This window comes from Oncorhynchus mykiss, chromosome 4, assembly GCF_057628025.1.
Source record: "Oncorhynchus mykiss isolate SJ-2025 chromosome 4, ASM5762802v1, whole genome shotgun sequence".
Taxonomy (NCBI): Eukaryota; Metazoa; Chordata; class Actinopteri; order Salmoniformes; family Salmonidae; genus Oncorhynchus; species Oncorhynchus mykiss.
In genome coordinates this window covers 73,275,485-73,283,327 of record NC_143025.1, presented here as the reverse complement: position 1 = coordinate 73,283,327, position 7,843 = coordinate 73,275,485, and the positions used below count along the sequence as shown (strand labels likewise).

At 39.1% G+C, this 7,843-nt stretch overlaps 1 long non-coding RNA gene across 1 annotated transcript; it reads left to right on the top strand.

Moving 5' to 3' along the window:
- Positions 1 to 407: 407 nt before the first annotated feature.
- Positions 408 to 2,440, top strand: LOC149984135 (uncharacterized). The gene is made up of 3 exons (XR_016495550.1): positions 408 to 485; positions 567 to 659; positions 741 to 2,440. It is a non-coding gene; the product is annotated as an uncharacterized LOC149984135 (long non-coding RNA).
- The last annotated feature ends 5,403 nt before the right edge of the window (positions 2,441 to 7,843 follow it).

Sequence of the window (7,843 nt, the reverse complement as noted above, 5' to 3'; positions counted from 1 at the left end):
TATCCACAATTTCCTGGTTGCTAAAATTCTAATAGTTCGCCTAATTTCAGTTTATGTGACAAAACAAGCAAGTGTAGAGAATCATTGTACCATCTAAACCGCTGTGAAATATATTTTAAATACCCACAACTATTGTATTTTCAACTGTTTGAAGCTGGTGTACAAAAACAAAAGAAGAATGGGAAGCATAGAAACAGTGCACATAGAACAGATATACCGCTTCTTAGACTTGCTTTCAATGCGAATGACAGATCTATAACACACAGTTCTATATGAATTATGTCAGGGTTGCCCAAAAAGTTAAATATTGCAGCTTTAAATGTTTCATTGGTATGAGTTGAATGACATCGTATTTCCATGTAGTACTGGATGGAAAAATCCTGTACATGTGTAATGCATTAGTGTCCTTTTGTAAAATTACAGATACAGAATCTCAAAGCTGGGGGGAGAGATATCCCGGACTGGGTGAAGTGAGCAATGCACCGGTAAACTATTACCATATTTGTTTCAGTTTTAAATTAGGTCATGGTGTGTTTCTTGTAAGGTACATATGTTGTTCTATACAGAACCCTGATAACCGGCCTCATGTCAACGAAGAATATGAAAGAAAACAAAGGGAAGAGGGCCTTTGAGAACTCCAACCTTTGCAGACATTATAGGTACAGTGGAGTCCAAATCATGACATTTTACATGACATTTGAATATCTTCTCCAGCTAATATTTGTTTTCCCCCTTTACAGCAGGTGTAAGTCTTTGCAACTCAATGCTACAGAGGCAAACATAGGTTGGCATTGCCTGTACTGCCTGAAATATGCACCTAACCGCAAGGGAGGCAGTGGGAGGGCCAATGAGTAAGGGAATGGAAGAGCTTAAGATGTTAAGAGCATCAAGCCTGTTCCGACAGCACTTTTTTGTTTGTTTATTATACTCTACCGTTCAAAAGTTTGGGGTCAATTAGAAATGTCCTTGTTTTTGAAAGATGGCTGATTTATGTTAAATGGAACATCTACATAGGCTTACAGAGGCCCATTATCAGCAACCATCCCTCCTGTGTTCCAGGAGTGCCCGCAACACACTGCATTGTTGGCAATCCCTGTTGAATTCATGGTGTTTTGATCAAATCAGATCAAAATGTGTTCTTAACCTCACTCCAATATTTAAATGTAGTTGATTATTAGTTGAGAACTGTTTTCAAACTTGACAGTAATTAAATAAAAATAACTGGCTGTTGGCTGTGTTTTTGAGTGGGTGAATAAAACCAAATATCTCAACCAAATATTACCAGCATTTCCATGTTGAAATGACACGGTGTGCCCAGTGGGATATCTCTTTCTGGCACAAGCAATGGACCACTATGTGGAATGTGAAGGAGAGCCCTTCACTATGGACAATATGACTATTTTAAAATATGGATTCAAAGTATTTATTTACATTTTTAAACTGTAGATTATTGGATGCAATGTTATGTATTTTCTCCACCAATTCATCATTCATTTAATCCACAACCTGTGCTTTCTGTCACATCCAAACATGTCCTGTTGTATTGCATTGCTCATATTGCCTAATTAGTGGGAGTGCCTGCTTGGCACAGGTGCCTGCAATGTGAAATCAGGGCCTGTGTGTTTCCTTGAAAAGGTGTGTTTCCTGACTCTGTGGGAGAGCCATTAGTTTTAGCCACCAGCCATGTGTGTTTACCAGCCATAGTCTGCAGTAAAAAATAATAATACTTTTACAACTATTTATTTCTCAGTTCCTCTTTAAGCCTTTTAGATGACAAGGTATTGGCCAGCCTATCACAGGGTACAAATACAGTCATTCACTTTCCTCAAAACCTCTCTCTCAAAATAGCTAATGTGCCATCTACAGCTATTTGCTCCAAGCTTAACACAGAAAACCAACAGCATTTCTCCTTTGCCAGCCAAGATAATCCATCCACCTGACAGGTGTGGCATATCAAGAAGCTGATTAAACAGCATGATCATTACACAGGTGCACCTTGTGCTGGGGAGAATAAAAGGCCACTCTAAAATGTGCAATTTTTTGACACAACACAATGCCACAGATGTCTCAAATTTTGAGGGAATGTGCAATTGGCATGCTGATTGCAGGAATGTCCACCAGAGCTGTTGCCAGATAATTGAATGTTAATTTCTCTGCCATAAGCTGCCTCCAATGTAGTTTCAAAAATTTGGCAGTACGTCCAACCGGCCTCACAACCGCAGACCACGTGTAACTATGCCTGCCCAGGACCTCCACATCCGGCTTCTTCACATGTGGGATCGTCTGAGACCAGCCACCTGGACAACTGATGAAACTGAGGAGTGTTTCTGTTGGTAATTAAATCCTTTTGTGTGGAAAGACTGGCTAGGCCTGGCTCCCAAGTGGGTGGGCATAAGCCTTCCCAGGCCCACCCATGGCTGCACCCCTGACCAGTCATGTGAAATCCATAGATTAGGGCCTAATGAATTTATTGATATTCACTGATTTCCTTATTATGAACTGTAACTCAGTAAAATAATTTAAATTGTTGCATGTTGCGTTTATATTTGTGTTCAGCATATATTTGCCCATTGCAGAAGTGCTCAGAAAGTGACTTTCTTGGACCTGAATGCCAAAACATTCAAGAGATAAAGGTGCTCAGAATTCATCACTGGAAAAGATAAACGGTTGAGATTTATATAAATTAACAGCGTACAAAAATTGACATTTTTTTACTTGAAATGTCAAATATCTAAAAACGCGTAAACTACGATTTATTTCATGTTGTAGTTTAGACCTATTTTACATGATCTGAGGTTTTTGTGTTGTACCCACTATCGGTTGAGACAACATGCTCTTGGGTGTCAGGTTTTGTCTGATAAATGTTCTAAAATACAATTGAAATTCTGACTTTCAAATGGTACCACAAAGACAGAGGTCCACAGATCAGATGAGGTTGACTTGAATGGGAATATCTGTTGTTTTAAATTATACTGCCAATCCTCCATAGGAAACTTATTGAAATCATAGAAATATAGATAATAATATAGACATGACCATTTAAGTTGACATTCAATGTTGGGTGGATTGGCAGCCATCTTTGTGGTAGTAATTAGAAGTAAAAATGTAAATTCAATTTAAATGTCAATGGTATGGTGTACCAGCTAAATTGTAGTGGTCTAAAGTGATAGGTCGATTCTAATTTTTTTTAATTTTTTTTTTATTTCACCTTTATTTAACCAGGTAGGCTAGTTGAGAACAAGTTCTCATTTACAACTGCGACCTGGCCAAGATAAAGCATAGCAGTGTGAGCAAACAACAATACAGAGTTACACATGAAGTAAACAATAAACAAGTCAATAACACAGAAAAAGTCTATATACATTGTGTGCAAAAGGCATGAGGAGGTAGGTGAATAATTACAATTTAGCAGATTAACACTGGAGTGATAAATTATCAGATGGTCATGTGCAGGTAGAGGTACTGGTGTGCAAAAGAGCAGAAAAGTAAATAAATAAAAACAGTATGGGGATGAGGTAGGTAAATGTGGTGGGCTATTTACCGATGGACTATGTACAGCTGCAGCGATCGATTAGCTGCTCAGATAGCTGATGTTTGAAGTTGGTGAGGGAGATAAAAGTCTCCAACTTCAGCGATTTTTGCTGAAATGACACCCACCTTGTGTTCAAGAGCAAGTTGTGTCAGGCACAACAGATGGTGGGCACAACACAAAAACCTTGAAAGATGTAAGGTCTAAGCTACAACATATGCAACTATGAAAAAAATCAGTTTTACACATTTTTGGATAATTTTTGTTTAAGGTAGAAAATCGAATTTTTATTCAAAAACATATTTTTCAATAAATTAGAAAATAGTTTGACAACCCAGCTTGTAAGGTTCTAAATGATATCAAACTGAACCTTTTTTATTTTCCAGTAATGAAGACACGGATGTCTCATGGTATAGTGGGGTATGCAAATGAGCCAACTGTGAGCATCTCTATCTCTTGAATGCTTTGGCATTCAGGTCCAAAAAGTAACTTTCTGATAACTGTTAAATTAAAAGGGATGCTCTCAAAAAGTGATTGAATTCATATAGATTTAGCCAAAAGTATGCCAATAATTAAACAACACATCAATATGACTGCTGATTGCATTTTATTTATTTAACATGGCAAGTCAGTTAAGAACAAATTCGTATTTACAATGATGGCCAACACCGGACAACACTGGGACAATTGCAAGCCCCACTATGGGACTCCCAATCACAGCCAGTTGTGATACAGCCTGGATTGTAACCAGGGTGTCTGTAGTGACGCCTCTAGCACTGAGCTGCAGAGCCTTAGACCGCTGCGCCACTCAGGAGGCCCTGAGTGTTTGACTACAGGCATAGATTGATCTAATAAAATGTGCAACAAAACTAATATCCACCACCTGACAACAACAGATGGGGTCTGCTTCAAATTAATAAACTATTTGATATGAGTGTAGGAGTGATGTAGAGCAGTGCGTACGGACCAATACATCACTGGAGACCAAGCTTCCTGCCATCCAGGACCTAAATACTATTCAGAGGAAAGCCCCCAAAATTATCATATACTGTTCTCTCTGCTACTACACAGCAAGCGGTACCGGTGCGCCAAGTCTAGGACCAAAAAGCTCCTTAACAGCTTCCACCCCCAAGCCATAAGACTGCTGAACAATGAATCAAATGGCCACTCGGACTATTTACATTGACCCCCCCACCCCACCCCATTTATTTTTACACTGCTGCTACTTGCTATTTATTATCTATGCATAGTCTCTTTACCCCTACCTACATGTACAAATTATCTCGGCTAACCTGTCCCCCCGCACATTGACTCAGTACCGATAACCCCTGTATATAGCCTTGTTATTTTATTGTGTTACCTTTTCCTTTCTGGAACTACATGGTTGGTTAAGGGCTTGTAAGTAAGCATTTCACGGCAAGGTCTACTACACCTGTTGTATCCGGCGCATGTGACAAATAAAGTTTGATTTGATTCTACATTACTCTGTAACACAACTTCCTGGAATTGGAATTCCATTGGGATAGTGTGTAAACTTTTCTTAGCGCATACAGTGTTGTTCCGATTTTATTTATTTAACCCTTATTTTACCAGGTAAGTTGACTGAGAACACATTCTCATTTGATGGCCAAGTTCTTTTTTCCAGGTATTAAAGAATTCCGCCACAGTATTCCTCCTTGTACTACAGTAAAGGAACGCCAACCAGTAATGGAATCTTAAGGGATTTATATGATTTGGTCGATTGGTGATTGTTTGACTATATGCATCATTTTATGCTTTAAAATGTGTAACAAAACTAATAATTACCACCTGACATTGTCAAAGTTGGGTCAGCATGCTCCCATTCCCTTTCTGATGTGAGTTTATTATGGGATACATGCATTGGTTATGATGAGCTACTTGAAGCTGGGCTCCTGCACCCTGGGCCGAAGGCAGAGCCAGACTGAGCTATGGTTAGGGTTAGGGTTGAGGACATTAAGCTAGGGTTAGGGTTATTGCTAGGGTTAGGGTTGAGCAGGGGTGTGGACATTAAGCTATGGTTATGGTTAGGGTTGAGGACATTAAGCTAGGGTTAGCGTTATTGTTTCTTAGCTCTCTTAAAAGTGTATGAATTGTCAGCCAATTCCAACAGTTGAATCGTTACATCTTTATTGTTGTAGCAAATTTGGAGGAAGCTATTATAGACTATGCAGCCCTTGTCTTCCTTGTCTGTCAGAGGCTTGCTGTTTTGGCAAGGGGGAGGCTATAAAAAACACTGATGCTGACACAGAATCCCCTTTGGGCACTGAATGATTTATTAATAGAAAAAAAGGACACATTTTAACGTTTCACCTCAGGAAGTGGGGTAAACGGCGAATGTTATGAGAGGATGAATAATGTATTGAAATGTAAATGAAAAATGCATGACCTGAAAAACAAAGATATCTCAGATAATTATTTATCCCACTTTACCTCACCAAAACTTGCCTACATTTATCTTAAAACATCTTAAAAGCATTCCTGGCCAAATAGAGAAATGTTCAATTGTTTGCTATCTTGATGATGATCATGATTTTGGAATTCCATTTGTTTAGAATCAGGCCGATTGAAAGCAGGACTACCCTCCCTCTCGCTGGCTGCTCTGACAGCTCTCTATCCATTGCTGGTATTTTCCAGGCCAGTGTCGTCTATACCAGGTCTTTCTGTATGCTTCTTTTTAACAGTGGGATCTTGGGAGTCCTCACATCAAGCTACAAGTTGTGTTCACATTTTACAGAGGTGGCCAGCCAGGTGACACTGCAGTGGGTGGAACGTTCACACAGGTAGTAAACCACACTCTCCTCTCTTACTCTATTCTCAGTTCCCCTTTCCTTTATTCTATGTTTTCCGCTGAATTCCTCTCCCCCCACTGGGCACAAACTGGTTAAATCAATGTTGTTTCAACGTACTTTGCCAATATTTTGTGACGTGGAATCTACGTTGGATTTTGAAAAAAGTCAAACGTAAAATGTTGTATGCCATCATGGGAACCAAGGTTTTCCACCAATGCTCCTTATAGGACACATCACTGCACTCTATACTCTGTAAACTGGTCATCTCTGTATACCTGTCGCAAGACCCACTTGTTGATGCTTATTTATAAAACCCTCTTAGGCCTCACTCCCCCCTATCTGAGATATCTAATGCAGCCCTCGTCCTCCACATATAACACCCGTTCTGCCAGTCACATTCTGTTAAAGGTCCCCAAAGCACACACATTCCTGGGTCGCTCCTCTTTTCAGTTCGCTGCAGCTAGTGACTGGAACAAGCTGCAACAAACACTCAAACAGGACAGTTTATCTCAATCTCTTAATTCAAAGACTCAATCGAGGACACTCTTACTGACAATTGTGGCTGCTTTGCGTGATGTATTGTTGTCTCTACCTTCTTGCCCTTTGTGCTGTTGTCTGTGCCCAATAATGTTTGTACCATGTTTTGTGCTGCTACCATGTTGTGTTGCTACCATGTTGTTGTCATGTTCTGTTGATACCATGCTGTGTTATCATGTGTTGCTGCCTTGCTATGTTGTTGTATACACTTTATGCAGTGTTGTGTTGTCTCTCTTGATGTGTTTTTGTCCTATATTTATATTTTATTTATTTTTAATCCCAGCTCCCATCCCCACAGGAGGCCTTTTGCCTTTTGGTAGGCCGTCATTGTAGATAATAATTTGTTCTTAACTGACTAGCCTAGTTAAATAAATGTTAAATATATTTTTTAAATTTTTTAGAAATTCTTATCAGACTGAAACTTTTCCAGTTGAAGGTATACATAAATACAATATAATTTTGTATTATAAGTTTTATTTATTTATTTATTTTAAAATATGCAAATGAAGACCCACCTCCTTAAATATGTGCTAATTTGCATATTACGAGAATCCGTTTTTCAACACATTGCTTCAAGGCAGAATATTGTTTTTTGTTTTATTGTGATAAGACACTCAGGGGTCAGACCAGTGGTTTTGCCCACAAAGACAGTTTTGGGGCATCACTACCATTTTTACAGAGTTCAGACATTCATCTGCATTCTGTGTTCCTCTGTGCTGCATTCTTTTCAGGAGGTTATCATTTGACATCCTATGATATAGAGATACCATTTCATGTGCAACCTCTCTATTAAAAAATATATGGCCTCCATGGTTTTTGTGACGAGGTGGATCTTCACCATTTTCCAGGGCTTGCTCGTACCAGCACCAAGATGACTAGCATCTACCGTGATTAGGGATTTTGTCTATTTTGTTTAAACTCAGTTTTTCACAACTCTCAACATTTATTAATCCTAGAAAAAATGTCC